This window comes from Hyla sarda, chromosome 10, assembly GCF_029499605.1.
Source record: "Hyla sarda isolate aHylSar1 chromosome 10, aHylSar1.hap1, whole genome shotgun sequence".
NCBI lineage: Eukaryota > Metazoa > Chordata > Amphibia > Anura > Hylidae > Hyla > Hyla sarda.
Window position 1 is genome coordinate 141,741,154 of NC_079198.1, and position 16,929 is coordinate 141,758,082.

Consider the following 16,929-nt stretch of genomic DNA (forward strand, 5'->3'; position numbering starts at 1 on the left):
TTTATATAATTTTACTAACATTTTTTAATTTTACACTTATATGCAACCATTAAATTGCATTTACTGTATAATGCTATACCTATGCATGGCATTACACAGTTTGATTGGCCGTCCACTGATGGATCGCCTCTAGCTGTTGCAAAACTACAACTCCCAGCATGCCAGGACAGCCGTTGGCTGTCCTGGCATGCTGGGAGTTGTAGTTTTGCAACAGCTGGAGACACCCTGCTAGAAAAACACTGCCTTACACTGGCTGCGGTGGTGTACAGGCATGTATATATGTATTTATTCCCTGCTCTAGTACAGGTCTAGTCCGAAAAATCACGGACTGAGGGGGCCACTCTGACCACTCCAGGGGCCACACTGGTCAGACCATATGAGCGGCCATAGACCCCAACTGGAGACCAACCACAAAACTGAAGACATTGGCACAGCCCCGGGCACTGTATACAGTAGATCCCATCCCATAGTGCTCTATCCCCGCGCCCGTCCATTATAGAGCCGCAGCCATCCTTCCAGAAGCCGATAGCACCGACAGCCCTATTCCCCCATGAGAGAGCGAGCGTGCGCCAAGTCATTAATAAAGAAAAGGCTTATTAAATAGTTATGGCCACGTAAGTGGTTGCGTTTTACCGCTTCTCTCCGGCCTCCACATTCCAAATATGAGGCTGGATTTTTCTCAACATACTTGCAAAAAAAAAATAAAAAAATAAAAAATGTGGAAACAAAGAGATCCTGTGTGGGGTCACCCCGTACTGTGGCACTGCACCATAGCCATAGAACAGAAAAGACGACAAGCTCACATGTAAGTAATATAACAAAAAAAAAAATTATATATATATGTAAAAGGACCAGAGTAGGAGAAAATCCCCATAACAAACCTCTCCTGCTCCGGACGGTTCCTGACACGAACAGAGAGCACTGTAGTCAGACTGGAAAGAGCTACACAACTTCCTGAGGAGCATACAGAAGCTAAGTACTGGAGGGGTTAACATTTTTTAATAGAAGTACGGTAACTTACAAATCTGTTATAACTTTCTGGTGAAAGTTAAAAATAGTTTTCCACCAGAGTACCTCTTTAAGTAGCTGTCCCTTATATATATATATATATGTAAAGTTTTTGTATTCCTTACATGTGCACTCGTCTTCTTTTCTTCCATTCCATGTATGTTCTATGACTATGGCGGAGTGCTGCAGTACATCATTTTGTACCCCTTTAAGTGTTGCCCCCAAGCAGTTGAAGGTAGGCGGGGTTACAATATGACCATAACGTATGTGGTTTATTTTGGCGTACACAATAGTGCTGTTGACTATGTTTTTGCATACAGCTAAATTAAACGGACTGTAATGAAAAAAGTGAAATGGATACAAAAATGTAGTGTGAACGTAGCCTTACACGCAGGCTTTGCTCTGGACTGTGCTGCAGATTTTTCCTCTATTTATTGAAAGTAAAATACACTGTAAAATCCACAGCACGCTCATTGTGAGAGTGAATAGTGTTTCCAAATCCCCCTGTGATGTATGATCATTTGCCGCAGCACATTTCACCACTGATGGTTGGGTATGGGGACACAATGGGGCATATCCATCAATGGTACTGTTTCCTGAACATTCTACACCATTCTGCCATCATCCGCCGTCCCGCCGTCATCCGCCATCATACACCATCCCGCCATCATACTCTGTCCAGACATCAGACGCCATCCCATCATCATACATCGTTCCATCATCCCTCCATCATACACTGTCCCATCACCCCACACGGCCACGCCATCCTACGCTGTCACGCCATCCTACGCTGATGTCATTGAACGCTGTCCCATCATCCCGCACTGTTTCATGATCCCAAACTGTCACTTCATCATCAAAACTCAGGGGCTCATGTTTGGTACCGTCTGGCAGAATCAGGCTGTATAAGCAGAGTGCCGATATCACTGATTTAAATAAGTGTTTAAAAAAAATAAACAAATAAATATATATATATATATATATATATATATATATATGCCCCAAATGAAAAAATGTATTCTCCTCTTTTATTTCTTAAAAATGAATAAAAAAAACTATTAAAATAAAATGTTAGTAATCCCATACGGTGAACAGCATAAACGTAAAACAATAACAAAGTCCAAAATTACTGATTTTGGTGACATCACATCCCAGAAAAAATGAAGTAAAAAGCGATGATGTGTACGTAAAAAGTAGTACAGATAAAAACTACAGATCACGGCGCAAAAAATAAGCCCTCATACAATAATGTATATGGAAAAATAAGAAAGTTATAGGGGTCAGAAGAGGACAATAAAAAAATAATTTGTAAAAAAGCACGTAACCATGGATATTGTTTTAATCATATTAACCCACAGAATAAAGATAACATCTCAGTTTTACCGTAAACATGCCCCCTCCATTCATGTCTATGGCGTGATGGCATGTCACACCCACTCCCATAGACATGAATGGAGGGGGCGTGGTGTGTCCTCCCAAACGCTGCAGTGCCGGCCCGGAGACCTACTCCAAGCGGAGCACCCCTTTAATAAATCTCCCCCAATGGCCCAGAATTATCAATCAGCTGTCAAATTTTAGCACACAAAGTTGCCTATAAGTCATGCCCCTTTCCTGATAAGATACATACTTTTCAAATGAGGCGCAAAAGTGTCTAAAACACACAATAAAAGTGACGCCAAGTCATGTCAAACTCTTTGGGTGAATCTGTCCCAATATATGGGAAAAAATATATATATTTTTTCTGGTTGACCCAAACAATACCTAATAAAATGACCATTTACTAACAGGGAAAAAGTAAATCTATGAGTCGTTCTCTTCTCTAATAAAATCTCCATAACGTTGGTAACAAGTAGGCGACTAATGAATGACCATGTGACGATTATTCCCTCGTGATCGGACGAAGAACAAGCAGTCACGTACTGACCGATCGCTGGGAATGTGCAACCCCAAAAATCATTGTTAGTCAGTGGAAGGGAGAGACGGGCCTCCGACAATGATGGAAGGGCCACACAGGTGACATGGGGGGCGGACTGCACTCATAAGGGGCCCGAAGCTGCCCACCAGTAGTAGTGGCCCTCCATGCTGGGAGTTGTAGTCTCTCCTCCTGTGCAGGCCACAAATAGAAACCATCCAAACCTATTCAGGGAAGATCAGAACGGAATGGGGGAGATTTATCAAAACTTGTCCAGAGGAAACGTTGCTGAGTTGCCTATAGCAACCAATCAGATCGCTGCTTTCAGTTTTGAAAAGGCCTCTGAAAAATGAAAGTAGCGATCTGATTGGTTGCTATGGGCAACTCAGCAACGTTTCCTCTGGACAAGTTTTGATAAATCTCCCCCAATATGTCTACATTGGTCCTCATTTACTAGGCTAAAACTGACCAGCTTTTGTGGGGTTTTTCCAAGTTATTTTGGTGCATAGAGGGGAATTTAGACAGGCTTTTTTCGTCTAAATTTGTCGCAGGAAAAGTCGCAGGCAGGTTCTGTGTGAATTTTCATTTAGAATGTTTAAGCTTCCATCTCGAGCTGATAATCCGGCGCGGTTCTCAGGATGGCATGGGGCGCTCAGAGGCGACTGCCGGCGGTTTCACGCATAGGAATGCGCTTCTTCCGGCGGAGGCCGGAAGAAGCGCATTCCTATGCGTGAAACCGCCGGCAGACAGCTCTCTGAGCGCCCCATGCCGTCCTGAGAACCGCGCCGGATTATCAGCCCGAGATGGAAGCCGTTTAGCCAGCATTTAGCGGTGAGTGCAGAACGCCTTTGTATCTTCTTGTATTCATACTAGTCACCAATTTATCATGTGCGACTTTTGTGCAAAAAGTCGCAAAAAAAGTTGCACGGACCATATTTAGAAGAAGTCACAGGGCGATTCAACCCTGCCCTATATGTCTCCAAGCAACAATTGTATTAAGGTGCGTGCGACTTTAAATAAAATACAATTGTTGCACGGCCCGCCACTGCTCTGCGACATTTAAACAGAGCAGTTCAGTGGGCAGTCATTAACGTTCGTGCGCCATTTGATAAATATGGCACACGGACGCCACTTTGCCCGCAACTTTTTTATATCTAAAGTGAACAAAAACCACATGTCTGAGACAGTGCGCACAAAGCCGACACGTCTGAGACAGCGCGCACAAAGCCGACACGTCTGAGACAGCGCGCACAAAGCCGACACGTCTGAGACAGCGCGCACAAAGCCGTCACGTCTGAGACAGCGCGCACAAAGCCGACACGTCTGAGACAGCGCGCACAAAGCCGACACGTCTGAGACAGCGCGCACAAAGCCGACACGTCTGAGACAGCGCGCACAAAGCCGACACGTCTGAGACAGCGCGCACAAAGCAGTCACGTCTGAGACAGCGCGCACAAAGCCGACACGTCTGAGACAGCGCGCACAAAGCCGACACGTCTGAGACAGCGCGCACAAAGCCGACACGTCTGAGACAGCGCGCACAAAGCCGACACGTCTGAGACAGCGCGCACAAAGCCGACACGTCTGAGACAGCGCGCACAAAGCCGACACAGCGCGCACAAAGCCGACACGTCTGAGACAGCGCGCACAAAGCCGACACGTCTGAGACAGCGCGCACAAAGCCGACACGTCTGAGACAGCGCGCACAAAGCCGACACGTCTGAGACAGCGCGCACAAAGCCGACACGTCTGAGACAGCGCGCACAAAGCCGACACGTCTGAGACAGCGCGCACAAAGCCGACACGTCTGAGACAGCGCGCACAAAGCCGACACGTCTGAGACAGCGCGCACAAAGCCGACACGTCTGAGACAGCGTGCACAAAGCCGACACGTCTGAGACAGCGTGCACAAAGCTGACACGTCTGAGACAGTGTGCACAAAGCTGACACGTCTGAGACAGTGTGCACAAAGCCGACACGTCTGAGACAGTGTGCACAAAGCCGACACGTCTGAGACAGCGCGCACAAAGCCGACACAGCGCGCACAAAGCCGACACGTCTGAGACAGCGCGCACAAAGCCGACACGTCTGAGACAGCGCGCACAAAGCCGACACGTCTGAGACAGCGCGCACAAAGCCGACACGTCTGAGACAGCGCGCACAAAGCCGACACGTCTGAGACAGCGCGCACAAAGCCGACACGTCTGAGACAGCGCGCACAAAGCCGACACGTCTGAGACAGCGCGCACAAAGCCGACACGTCTGAGACAGCGTGCACAAAGCCGACACGTCTGAGACAGCGTGCACAAAGCTGACACGTCTGAGACAGTGTGCACAAAGCTGACACGTCTGAGACAGTGTGCACAAAGCCGACACGTCTGAGACAGTGCGCACAAAGCCGACACGTCTGAGACAGTGCGCACAAAGCTGACACGTCTGAGACATTGTGCACAAAGCTGACACGTCTGAGACAGTGCGCACCAAGCAGATATTGTATTGTGGAAAAGCCGTAAAAGGGGTGTGGTTGGCCTGAAAAGGGGCGTGGTTTTACAACCCAACCTATTTACTACTGAATTTACAGAAAATCCTGGAGAATAAATGGCTGAAATTTTCCACCTAGAAATAGCTGGTCAGAAAATGTTCCCGACTTGTAAATCTGCGAATCCCCATAGTAAATAGAGAGGAATCCTACAAGTTGGAAACTCAACACTAAGTAAATGAGGCCCAAAGTTTACAGGGGGACGTCCTCTTTATAAGGGTATTTTCACACGTGATGGATACGCTGCAGATTTGTTGCAGTTTAGCTTCACATTTTGACTTTAAAGTTAAAGGGGTACTCCACTAGAAAAACATTTTTTTGTTCAATCAACTTGGATCCAGAAAGATAAACAAATCTGTATGCTCCACAGGAAGTTCTTTTCTTTTTGAATTTCCTTTCTGTGTGACCACAGTGCTCTCTGCTGACACCTCTGTCCATTTTAGGAACTGTCGAAAGTAGGAGCAAATCCCAATAGCAAACCTCTCCTGCTCTGGACAGTTCCTAAAATGGACAGAAGTGTCAGCAGAGAGCACTGTGGTCAGACAGAAAGGAACTTCCTGTGGAGCATACAACAGCTGATAAGTAATGGAAGGATTAAGATTTTTACATAGAAGTAATTTATAAACCTGTCTAACTTTCTGGCATCTGTTGATTTAAAAAAAATATATATATATTTTTTCCAGTGGAGGACCCCTTTAATTGGGAAAATCTTCTGCAGCATTTCAGTCCTGTGTGAACAGACCCTAAGGATGTAACACACCGGCGGTATCCTCTCGGCCTCACCACACACAGGCCTTGGTTATGACAGACAGGGCCACGTTTGATTTCACTAGCAGACTTGCTGACACATGTAGTTCCCGCCATTCACTCAATGAGGTAGAATTTTCATGGTTTCCCCTGACAGGATAGAGGACTGGTTTCCTGCTGACATTTTATTCTGGTTCCATTACAGACAAATGCATTTGTGGTTAATCTGTGCACGTTATAATGGCCGCCAATGGAGAGACTTCAATGAAATGGAAACTGGTGACATGACTGATGATTTATCTGTACGGGTTCGGCACAGAGCACTATATGGCGCTATATGGGTAGGTACACACATTGAGGGGGGGATTCCTCAAAACTTGTGCAGAGGAAAAGTCGACTAGTTGCCCATAGCAACCAATCAAATCGCTTCTTTCATTTTTGAGAAGACCTCCGAAGAATTAAAAGCGTGATCTGATTGGTTGCTATGGGCAACTGGTCGACTTTTCCTCTGCACAAATCTTGGTGAATCTCCCGCAAAGTGCTTCCTCTATTAGTCCCATAGATGGTAAATATAACAATACTGAGCACGTGTGACCGCCAGTCCATTCTCCTGACCAGTGGTGACCCAGTGACCAGACCTCCGGCCATTATACAATACTCACATATCATGTGGACAGGAGACAAAAGACGTTCATGATCCAAACACTATAAACACAACAACAATGCTAAACAAGTAAAGCTGCAGTGTAAAGCGCGGGGGACAAACAACGCAGAGGTCTAATGACAGAACGTGCGAGGCCCGAATGGAGAAGACATCAAAAAGTCATATAAACCAACACAGAAGGAAACATAAAGCAGGTTCAACCCTGAGGGACGGACGTCTGAAGAGTCTGAGATTCAACCTAAACATCAAATAAAATGTCAGAAAAATCCAAAACTACAAAGTCAGAGACATTATACATTATAGCGCCTGCCGCAGGGAACTCAGTGAATGGAATCCACACTACAGGCTGCCATAAAACAATACGTGATCTGCTGAAGTGTGTGTGCCCCCTCCACCAGATAATGTGTGCCCCCCTCACCAGACAGTGTGTGCCCCCTCACGAGACAGTGTGTGCCCCCTCACCAGACAGTGTACGCCCCCTCACCAGACAGTGTGCGCCCCCTCACCAGACAGTGTGCGCCCCCTCACCAGACAGTGTGCGCCCCCTCACCAGACAGTGTGCGCCCCCTCACCAGACAGTGTGTGACCCCTCACCAGACAGTGTGTGCTCCCTCCACCAGCCAGTGTGTGCCCCCTCCACCAGCCAGTGTGTGCCCCCTCACCATCCAGTGTGTACCCCCTCACTAGCCTGTACCTTCCCTCTTACCAGTGTGTACCCCTTCCACCAGTGTGTTCCCCTTCAAACAGTGTGTACCCCCACCACTAGCCAGTGTCTACCCCCTCACCAGCCAGTGTGTACCCCTTCCCACCAGCCCGTGTGTACCCTCTCACCAGCCAGTGTGTACCCCCTCACCAGCCAGCGTGTACCACTTCCCACCAGCCAGCGTGTACCCCTTCCCACCAGCCAGCGTGTACCCCTTCCCACCAGCCAGCGTGTACCCTTTCCCACCAGCCAGCGTGTACCCCTTCCCACCAGCCAGCGTGTACCCCTTCCCACCAGCCAGCGTGTACCCCCTCCCACCAGCCAGCGTGTACCCCCTCCCACCAGCCAGCGTGTACCCCCTCCCACCAGCCAGCGTGTACCCCCTCTCACCAGCCAGCGTGTACCCTCTCTCACCAGCCAGCGTGTACCCTCTCTCACCAGCCAGCGTGTACCCTCTCTCACCAGCCAGCGTGTACCCCCTCACCAGCCAGCGTGTACCCTCTCACCAGCCAGTGTGTACCCTCTCACCAGCCAGTGTGTACCCTCTCACCAGCCAGTGTGTACCCTCTCACCAGCCAGTGTGTACCCTCTCACCAGCCAGCATGCTTACCGTTACTAGCTAGCTTGTCCCATTTCATTGGTAGTTGCACACCCCTCCTTTAATCAGCATGCACCCCTTTTGTGACATCTTTACATGGCTCCAGTATATAGTGAAAATGATTGTAACAGTAACACCATATATTAGGGAATTACTATTTTAGTGATTCTTATGTTAAGAACTTACAAAGTTGAATTAGATTTTCTATACACTTGCAGTCACATCCTTGTCCCTGTATTTACCTTCTGCAGAGCATCGCTCCAAACCACCAGACACTTTTGGTACCTGCTGCATTACATTCCTCTGATCTCTGACACAAGTGGGAACACAAATCATCAACCCCAGGGGGGTACAGGCTGCTAGCAGATGGGGGACACAGCTAGAGGGGGATACATCGCAGCCTGCACCATCAGGACAGAGCGTCAGATGACTATACGGTGCCCGTCCCAGATGCTATATACCCTGAGCCCACAAGCTCCTGACCGCCACCGGGGACTTGCATCTGTCAGCACAGGAGCTTGGCCTAGTCAGTATTCAAAAATGTTTGCTTCCTTTGGGGTCCTCCGCTGTTCTATACAAATTCCCCTTCATAGCACCCTCAGCTCTGCTGTTTCACACACAGTCTCCTTATAGCGCAGTCAGCTCTGCTGTTTCATACACAGTCAGCTCTGCTGTTTCACACACAGTCTCCTTATAGTACAGTCAGCTCTGCTGTTTCATACAGTCTCCTTATAGCATGGTCAGCTCTGCTGTTTAATACAGTCTCCTTATAGCACGGTCAGCTCTGCTGTTTAATACAGTCTCCTTATAGCACGGTCAGCTCTGCTGTTTAATACAGTCTCCTTATAGTACGGTCAGCTCTGCTGATTCATACAGTCTCCTTATAGCACAGTCAGCTCTACTATTTAATACACAGTCTCCTTATAGCACAGTCAGCTCTACTATTTAATACACAGTCTCCTTATAGTACAGTCAGCTCTGCTGTTTAATACACAGTCTCCTTATAGTACAGTCAGCTCTGCTGTTTAATAGTCTCCTTATAGCATAGTCAGCTCTGCTGTTTAATACACAGTCCACATATAGCACGGTCAGCTCTGCTGTTTAATACACAGTTTTCTTATAGCACAGTCATCTCAGCTGTTTCATACACAGTCATCTCAGCTGTTTCATACACAGTCCCCTTTTAGCATTGTCAGCTCTGCTGTTTCCTACAGTCTCCTTATAGCACAGTCAGCTCTGCTGTTTCATACACAGTCCCCATATAGCAAGGTCAGCCCTGCTGTTTAATACACAGTCTCCTTATAGCACAGTCAGCTCTGCTGTTTCATACACAGTCCCCTTTTAGCATTGTCAGCACTGCTGTTTCCTACACAGTCTCCTTATAGCACAGTCAGCTCTGCTGTTTCATACACAGTCCCCATATAGCAAGGTCAGCCCTGCTGTTTCATACACAGTCAGCTCTGCTGTTTCATACACAGTCCACTTATAGCATGGTCAGCCCTGCTGTTTCATACACAGTCAGCTCTGCTGTTTCATACACAGTCCCCTTACAGCACCGTCATCTCAGCTGTTTCATACACAGTCCCCTTTTAGCATGGTCAGCTCTGCTGTTTCATACACAGTCAGCTCTGCTGTTTCATACACAGTCCCCTTACAGCACCGTCATCTCAGCTGTTTCATACACAGTCCCCTTTTAGCATGGTCAGCTCTGCTGTTTCATACAGTCTCTTTATAGCATGGTCAGCTCTGCTGTGTTATACATTGTCTCCTTATAGCACGGTCAGCTCTGCTGTGTTATACATTGTCTCCTTATAGCACGGTCAGCTCTGCTGTGTTATACATTGTCTCCTTACAGCACAGTCAGCTCTGCTGTTTCATACATTTTCTCCTTATAGCACAGTCAGCTCTGCTGTTTTATACATTGTCTCCTTATAGCACGGTCAGCTCTGCTGTTTCATACATTTTCTCCTTATAGCACAGTCAGCTCTGCTGTTTTATACATTGTCTCCTTATAGCACGGTCAGCTCTGCTGTGTTATACATTGTCTCCTTATAGCACAGTAAGCTCTGCTGTTTCATACAGTCTCCTTAAAGCACAGTCAGCTCTGCTGTTTCATACATTTTCTCCTTATAGCACAGTCAGCTCTGCTGTTTTATACATTGTCTCCTTATAGCATGGTCAGCTCTGCTGTGTTATACATTGTCTCCTTATAGCACAGTCAGCTCTGCTGTTTCATACAGTCTCCTTATAGCACAGTCAGCTCTACTGTTTCATACACAGTCAGCTCTGCTGTTACATACAGTCTCCTTATAGCACAGTCAGCTCTGTTGTTTCATACACAGTCTCCGTATAGCACAGTCAGCTCTGCTGTTTCATACAGTCTCCTTATAGCACAGTCAGCTCTGCTGTTTCATACAGTCTCCTTATAGCACAGTCAGCTCTGCTGTTACATACAGTCTCCTTATAGCACAGTCAGCTCTGCTGTTTCATACACAGTCAGCTCTGCTGTTTCATACACAGTCTCCGTATAGCACAGTCAGCTCTGCTGTTTCATACAGTCTCCTTATAGCACAGTCAGCTCTGCTGTTTCATACACATTCAGCTCTGCTGTTTCATACAGTCTCCTTATAGCACAGTCAGCTCTGCTGTTTCTTACAGTCTCCTTATAGCACCCTCCGCTCTGCTGTTCCACACACATTACTCAGCTCGCTCGTACCCCTCATATACATTCATGTCAGATAATCCCCCTTTGCCAATGTGATCTCCATGAACATTCCCTCCTGCGGTGCACAAACCTGTAACCATCCCAGACGCTCAGCAAGTGCAACAAGACGCCAGATCTATAGGTGAAGACATTATCGCAATTATGTCACAACCACCGGCCACTTATGAAACACAAGACACTTCATGTCATGAGGAAGTGAGAGACACAGGCAGCTGAGGCAACAGCAAAGTACCCCCCCAATACAGATGCGTTACATATCATACCGCACAGCAATGCACCAGTGCCGGGGCCCACCGCATATACCGCACATCTAATCCCTCTATGACCCTCCGCTAAGTGATTGCATTTCATCCTCAATGACAGATCAGATGAAGGATCAAAGCAGCAGACTAGATGCAGAAAACAGCAATGAGACAGTTAACTCACTTCTGCGGCAATGACATTGACCGCTCTGCAGAGGGACCACACAGCCCAGCAGTCACTTACAGGGAAGTGGTGGATGGCGTGCCGGACCCGAGTGTTCACAGCAATGCAGGGTGGAGAATTGGGAGGTAGTGATGAAAGGGGGGGGGGGGGCGACAAATGATGAGACAGCAAATCCCCTAAGTGTTGCAATAAACGCGGCTGTCACTCACTGCCATGCATCCCTGCACCGTATGCCAATGCAGTGCCAGCTAGCAGAGCCGCATGCTGATCCAGAGCTCCGCGGTTCTGCAGTCAAGGAAAGAATAGAGAGATCTGAAATCTAGGACAAATCTGCCGCTGCTCTCTGCTGGAGGATGTGGTCGAGCGCAGCTCTGAAGGCTTCTCCTCTACCAGAAACTGCAGTAAAGGAGGGGGGGGGGGGGGTACTACACTGCGCGTCCATGTACGTGAAGAAGTGGATGGATGGGGGGGGGGTGACCTAACATATGGATATAAGACTATAGGAGAGTAGGGGGGGATAATATAACATATGGATATAAGACTATAGGAGTGTAGGGGGGGATAATATAACATATGGATAGAAGACTATAGGAGTGTAGGGGGGGATAATATAACATATGGATATAGGTATATAGGAGTGTAGGGGGGATAATATAACATATGGATATAAGACTATAGGAGTGTAGGGGGGGGATAATATAACATATGGATATAAGACTATAGGAGTGTAGGGGGGATAATATAACATATGGATATAAGTCTATAGGAGTGTAGGGGGGGATAATATAACATATGGATATAAGACTATAGGAGTGTAGGGGGATAATATAACATATGGATATAAGACTATAGGAGTGTAGGGGGGGGATAATATAACATATGGATATAAGACTATAGGAGTGTAGGGGGGGATAATATAACATATGGATATAAGACTATAGGAGTGTAGGGGGGGATAATATAACATATGGATATAGGTATATAGGAGTGTAGGGGGGGATAATATAACATATGGATATAAGACTATAGGAGTGTAGGGGGGGATAATATAACATATGGATATAAGACTATAGGAGTGTAGGGGGATAATATAACATATGGATATAAGACTATAGGAGTGTAGGGGGGGATAATATAACATATGGATATAAGACTATAGGAGTGTAGGGGGGGATAATATAACATATGGATATAAGACTATAGGAGTGTAGGGGGGGATAATATAACATATGGATATAAGACTATAGGAGTGTAGGGGGGATAATATAACGTATGGATATAAGACTATAGGAGTGTAGGGGGGATAATATAACATATGGATATAAGGCTATAGGAGTGTAGGGGGGATAATATAACATATGGATATAAGACTATAGGAGTGTAGGGGGGATAATATAACATATGGATATAAGACTATAGGAGTGTAGGGGGGATAATATAACATATGGATATAAGACTATAGGAGTGTAGGGGGGGATAATATAACATATGGATATAAGACTATAGGAGTGTAGGGGGGATAATATAACATATGGATATAAGACTATAGGAGTGTAGGGGGGGATAATATAACATATGGATATAAGACTATAGGAGTGTAGGGGGGATAATATAACATATGGATATAAGAATATAGGAGTGTAGGGGGGGATAATATAACATATGGATATAAGACTATAGGAGTGTAGGGGGGGATAATATAACATATGGATATAAGTCTATAGGAGTGTAGGGGGGGATAATATAACATATGGATATAAGACTGTAGGAGTGTAGGGGGGATAATATAACATATGGATATAAGACTATAGGAGTGTAGGGGGGGGATAATATAACATATGGATATAAGACTATAGGAGTGTAGGGGGGATAATATAACATATGGATATAAGACTATAGGAGTGTAGGGGGGGATAATATAACATATGGATATAAGACTATAGGAGTGTAGGGGGGATAATATAACATATGGATATAAGACTATAGGAGTGTAGGGGGGGATAATATAACATATGGATATAAGACTATAGGAGTGTAGGGGGGATAATATAACATATGGATATAAGACTATAGGAGTGTAGGGGGGGATAATATAACATATGGATATAAGACTATAGGAGTGTAGGGGGGATAATATAACATATGGATATAAGACTATAGGAGTGTAGGGGGGGATAATATAACATATGGATATAAGACTATAGGAGTGTAGGGGGGGATAATATAACATATGGATATAAGACTATAGGAGTGTAGGGGGGGATAATATAACATATGGATATAAGACTATAGGAGTGTAGGGGGGATAATATAACATATGGATATAGGTATATAGGAGTGTAGGGGGGATAATATAACATATGAATATAGGTATATATGAGTGTAGGGGGGATAATATAACATATGGATATAAGACTATAGGAGTGTAGGGGGGGATAATATAACATATGGATATAAGACTATAGGAGTGTAGGGGGGATAATATAACATATGTATATAAGATTATAGGAGTGTAGGGGGGATAATATAACATATGAATATAGGTATATAGGAGTGTAGGGGGGGGATAATATAACATATGGATATAAGACTATAGGAGTGTAGGGGGGATAATATAACATATGGATATAGGTATATAGGAGTGTAGGGGGGGATAATATAACATATGGATATAAGACTATAGGAGTGTAGGGGGGATAATATAACATATGGATATAAGACTATAGGAGTGTAGGGGGGGATAATATAACATATGGATATAAGACTATAGGAGTGTAGGGGGGGATAATATAACATATGGATATAAGACTATAGGAGTGTAGGGGGGGATAATATTACATATGGATATAAGACTATAGGAGTGTAGGGGGGGATAATATAACATATGGATATAAGACTATAGGAGTGTAGGGGGGATAATATAACATATGGATATAAGACTATAGGAGTGTAGGGGGGGATAATATAACATGGATATAAGACTATAGGAGTGTAGGGGGGATAATCTAACATATGGATATAAGGCTATAGGAGTGTAGGGGGGATAATATAACATATGGATATAAGACTATAGGAGTGTAGGGGGGGATAATATAACATATGGATATAAGACTATAGGAGTGTAGGGGGGATAATATAACATATGGATATAAGACTATAGGAGTGTAGGGGGGATAATATAACGTATGGATATAAGACTATAGGAGAGTAGGGGGGGATAATATAACATATGGATATAAGACTATAGGAGTGTAAGGGGGGATAATATAACATATGGATATAAGTCTATAGGAGTGTAGGGGGGGATAATATAACATATGGATATAAGACTATAGGAGTGTAGGGGGGATAATATAACATATGGATATAGGTATATAGGAGTGTAGGGGGGGATAATATAACATATGGATATAAGACTATAGGAGTGTAGGGGGGATAATATAACATATGGATATAAGACTATAGGAGTGTAGGGGGGATAATATAACATATGGATATAAGACTATAGGAGTGTAGGGGGGGATAATATAACATATGGATATAAGACTATAGGAGTGTAGGGGGGGATAATATAACATATGGATATAAGACTATAGGAGTGTAGGGGGGATAATATAACATATGGATATAAGACTATAGGAGTGTAGGGGGGATAATATAACATATGGATATAAGACTATAGGAGTGTAGGGGGGATAATATAACATATGGATATAAGACTATAGGAGTGTAGGGGGGGATAATATAACATGGATATAAGACTATAGGAGTGTAGGGGGGATAATATAACATATGGATATAAGACTATAGGAGTGTAGGGGGATAATATAACATATGGATATAAGACTATAGAAGTGTAGGGGGGGATAATCTAACATATGGATATAAGGCTATAGGAGTGTAGGGGGGATAATATAACATATGGATATAAGACTATAGGAGTGTAAGGGGGGATAATATAACATATGGATATAAGACTATAGGAGTGTAGGGGGGATAATATAACATATGGATATAAGTCTATAGGAGTGTAGGGGGGATAATATAACATATGGATATAAGACTATAGGAGTGTAGGGGGGATAATATAACATATGGATATAAGACTATAGGAGTGTAGGGGGGATAATATAACATATGGATATAAGACTATAGGAGTGTAGGGGGGGATAATATAACATATGGATATAAGACTATAGGAGTGTAGGGGGGGATAATATAACATATGGATATAGGTATATAGGAGTGTAGGGGGGGATAATATAACATATGGATATAAGACTATAGGAGTGTAGGGGGGATAATATAACATATGGATATAAGTCTATAGGAGTGTAGGGGGGATAATATAACATATGTATATAAGACTATAGGAGTGTAGGGGGGATAATATAACATATGGATATAAGACTATAGGAGTGTAGGGGGGGATAATATAACATATGGATATAAGACTATAGGAGTGTAGGGGGGGATAATATAACATATGGATATAGGTATATAGGAGTGTAGGGGGGGATAATATAACATATGGATATAAGACTATAGGAGTGTAGGGGGGATAATATAACATATGGATATAAGTCTATAGGAGTGTAGGGGGGATAATATAACATATGGATATAAGACTATAGGAGTGTAGGGGGGGATAATATAACATATGGATATAAGACTATAGGAGTGTAGGGGGGGATAATATAACATATGGATATAAGTCTATAGGAGTGTAGGGGGGATAATATAACATATGGATATAAGACTATAGGAGTGTAGGGGGGGGATAATATAACATATGGATATAAGTCTATAGGAGTGTAGGGGGAAAACCTAGAGGGGGAGATTTATCAAAACCTGTGCAGAGAAAAAGTGGAGCAGTTGCCCATAGCAACCAATCAGATCGCTTCTTTAATTTTTAAAAAGGCCTCTGAAAAATAAAAGAAGCGATCTGATAAGTTGCTATGGGCAACTGCTCCATTTTTCATCTGCACAGGTTTTCATAAATCTCCCCCATAGATTTGTGCTAAGTGTAGGGGGATAACATTTAGATATATATGGACCCCTTTATACTTTCTATAAGGTGCTGGACACATTTTGTGATCTTCATGACATGGGGCATTATCCTGCTGGAAGTATCAGAAGATATAAGGCCGGAAGAAGCGCATATCTATGGGTGAAACCGCCGGCAGTCGCCTCTGAGCGCCCCACGCCGGCCTCTCAACTGTGCCGGATTATTAGCAGCCCGAGATGGAAGCTGTTTAGCCAGCATTGAAGCGGTGAGTGCAGGACGCCTTTGTATTCTTCTGTATATATAGATTAGTTAGGAGTAGCCGTATTAGTCCAGTGATGCAAAAAGCAAAATCATCGGTAGTTGCAGTATCTTGTAATACCTTTTTTATTGGACTAACAAGATTTTGTAGAGACAAGCTTTCGGGATTCCTCCCTTTATCAAGTCAAAGGGAGGAATCCCGAAAGCTTGTCTCTACAAAATCTTGTTAGTCCAATAAAAAAGGTATTACAAGATACTGCAACTACCGATGATTTTGCTTTCTGTATATATATATATATATATATATATATATATATATTCATATATACACACAAAAATAT

General features: G+C 44.2%; 1 protein-coding gene across 9 annotated transcripts in view; it reads right to left on the reverse strand.

Annotated features, from left to right (window-relative positions):
* Window positions 1-16,929, reverse strand: part of KCNAB2 (potassium voltage-gated channel subfamily A regulatory beta subunit 2) — a 210,898-nt gene that overhangs the window by 186,450 nt on the left and 7,519 nt on the right. Inside the window, exon 1 of one of the 9 annotated variants that reach the window (XM_056544496.1) lies at window positions 11,532-11,683. The exons of 7 other annotated variants lie outside the window; for them this stretch is intronic. The gene's annotated coding sequence lies outside the window, so the exon portion shown is untranslated. Of the gene's footprint in view, window positions 1-11,322; window positions 11,444-11,531; window positions 11,684-16,929 lie in introns of those variants that run through there. One more of the 9 variants, XM_056544497.1, reaches the window with a different exon arrangement.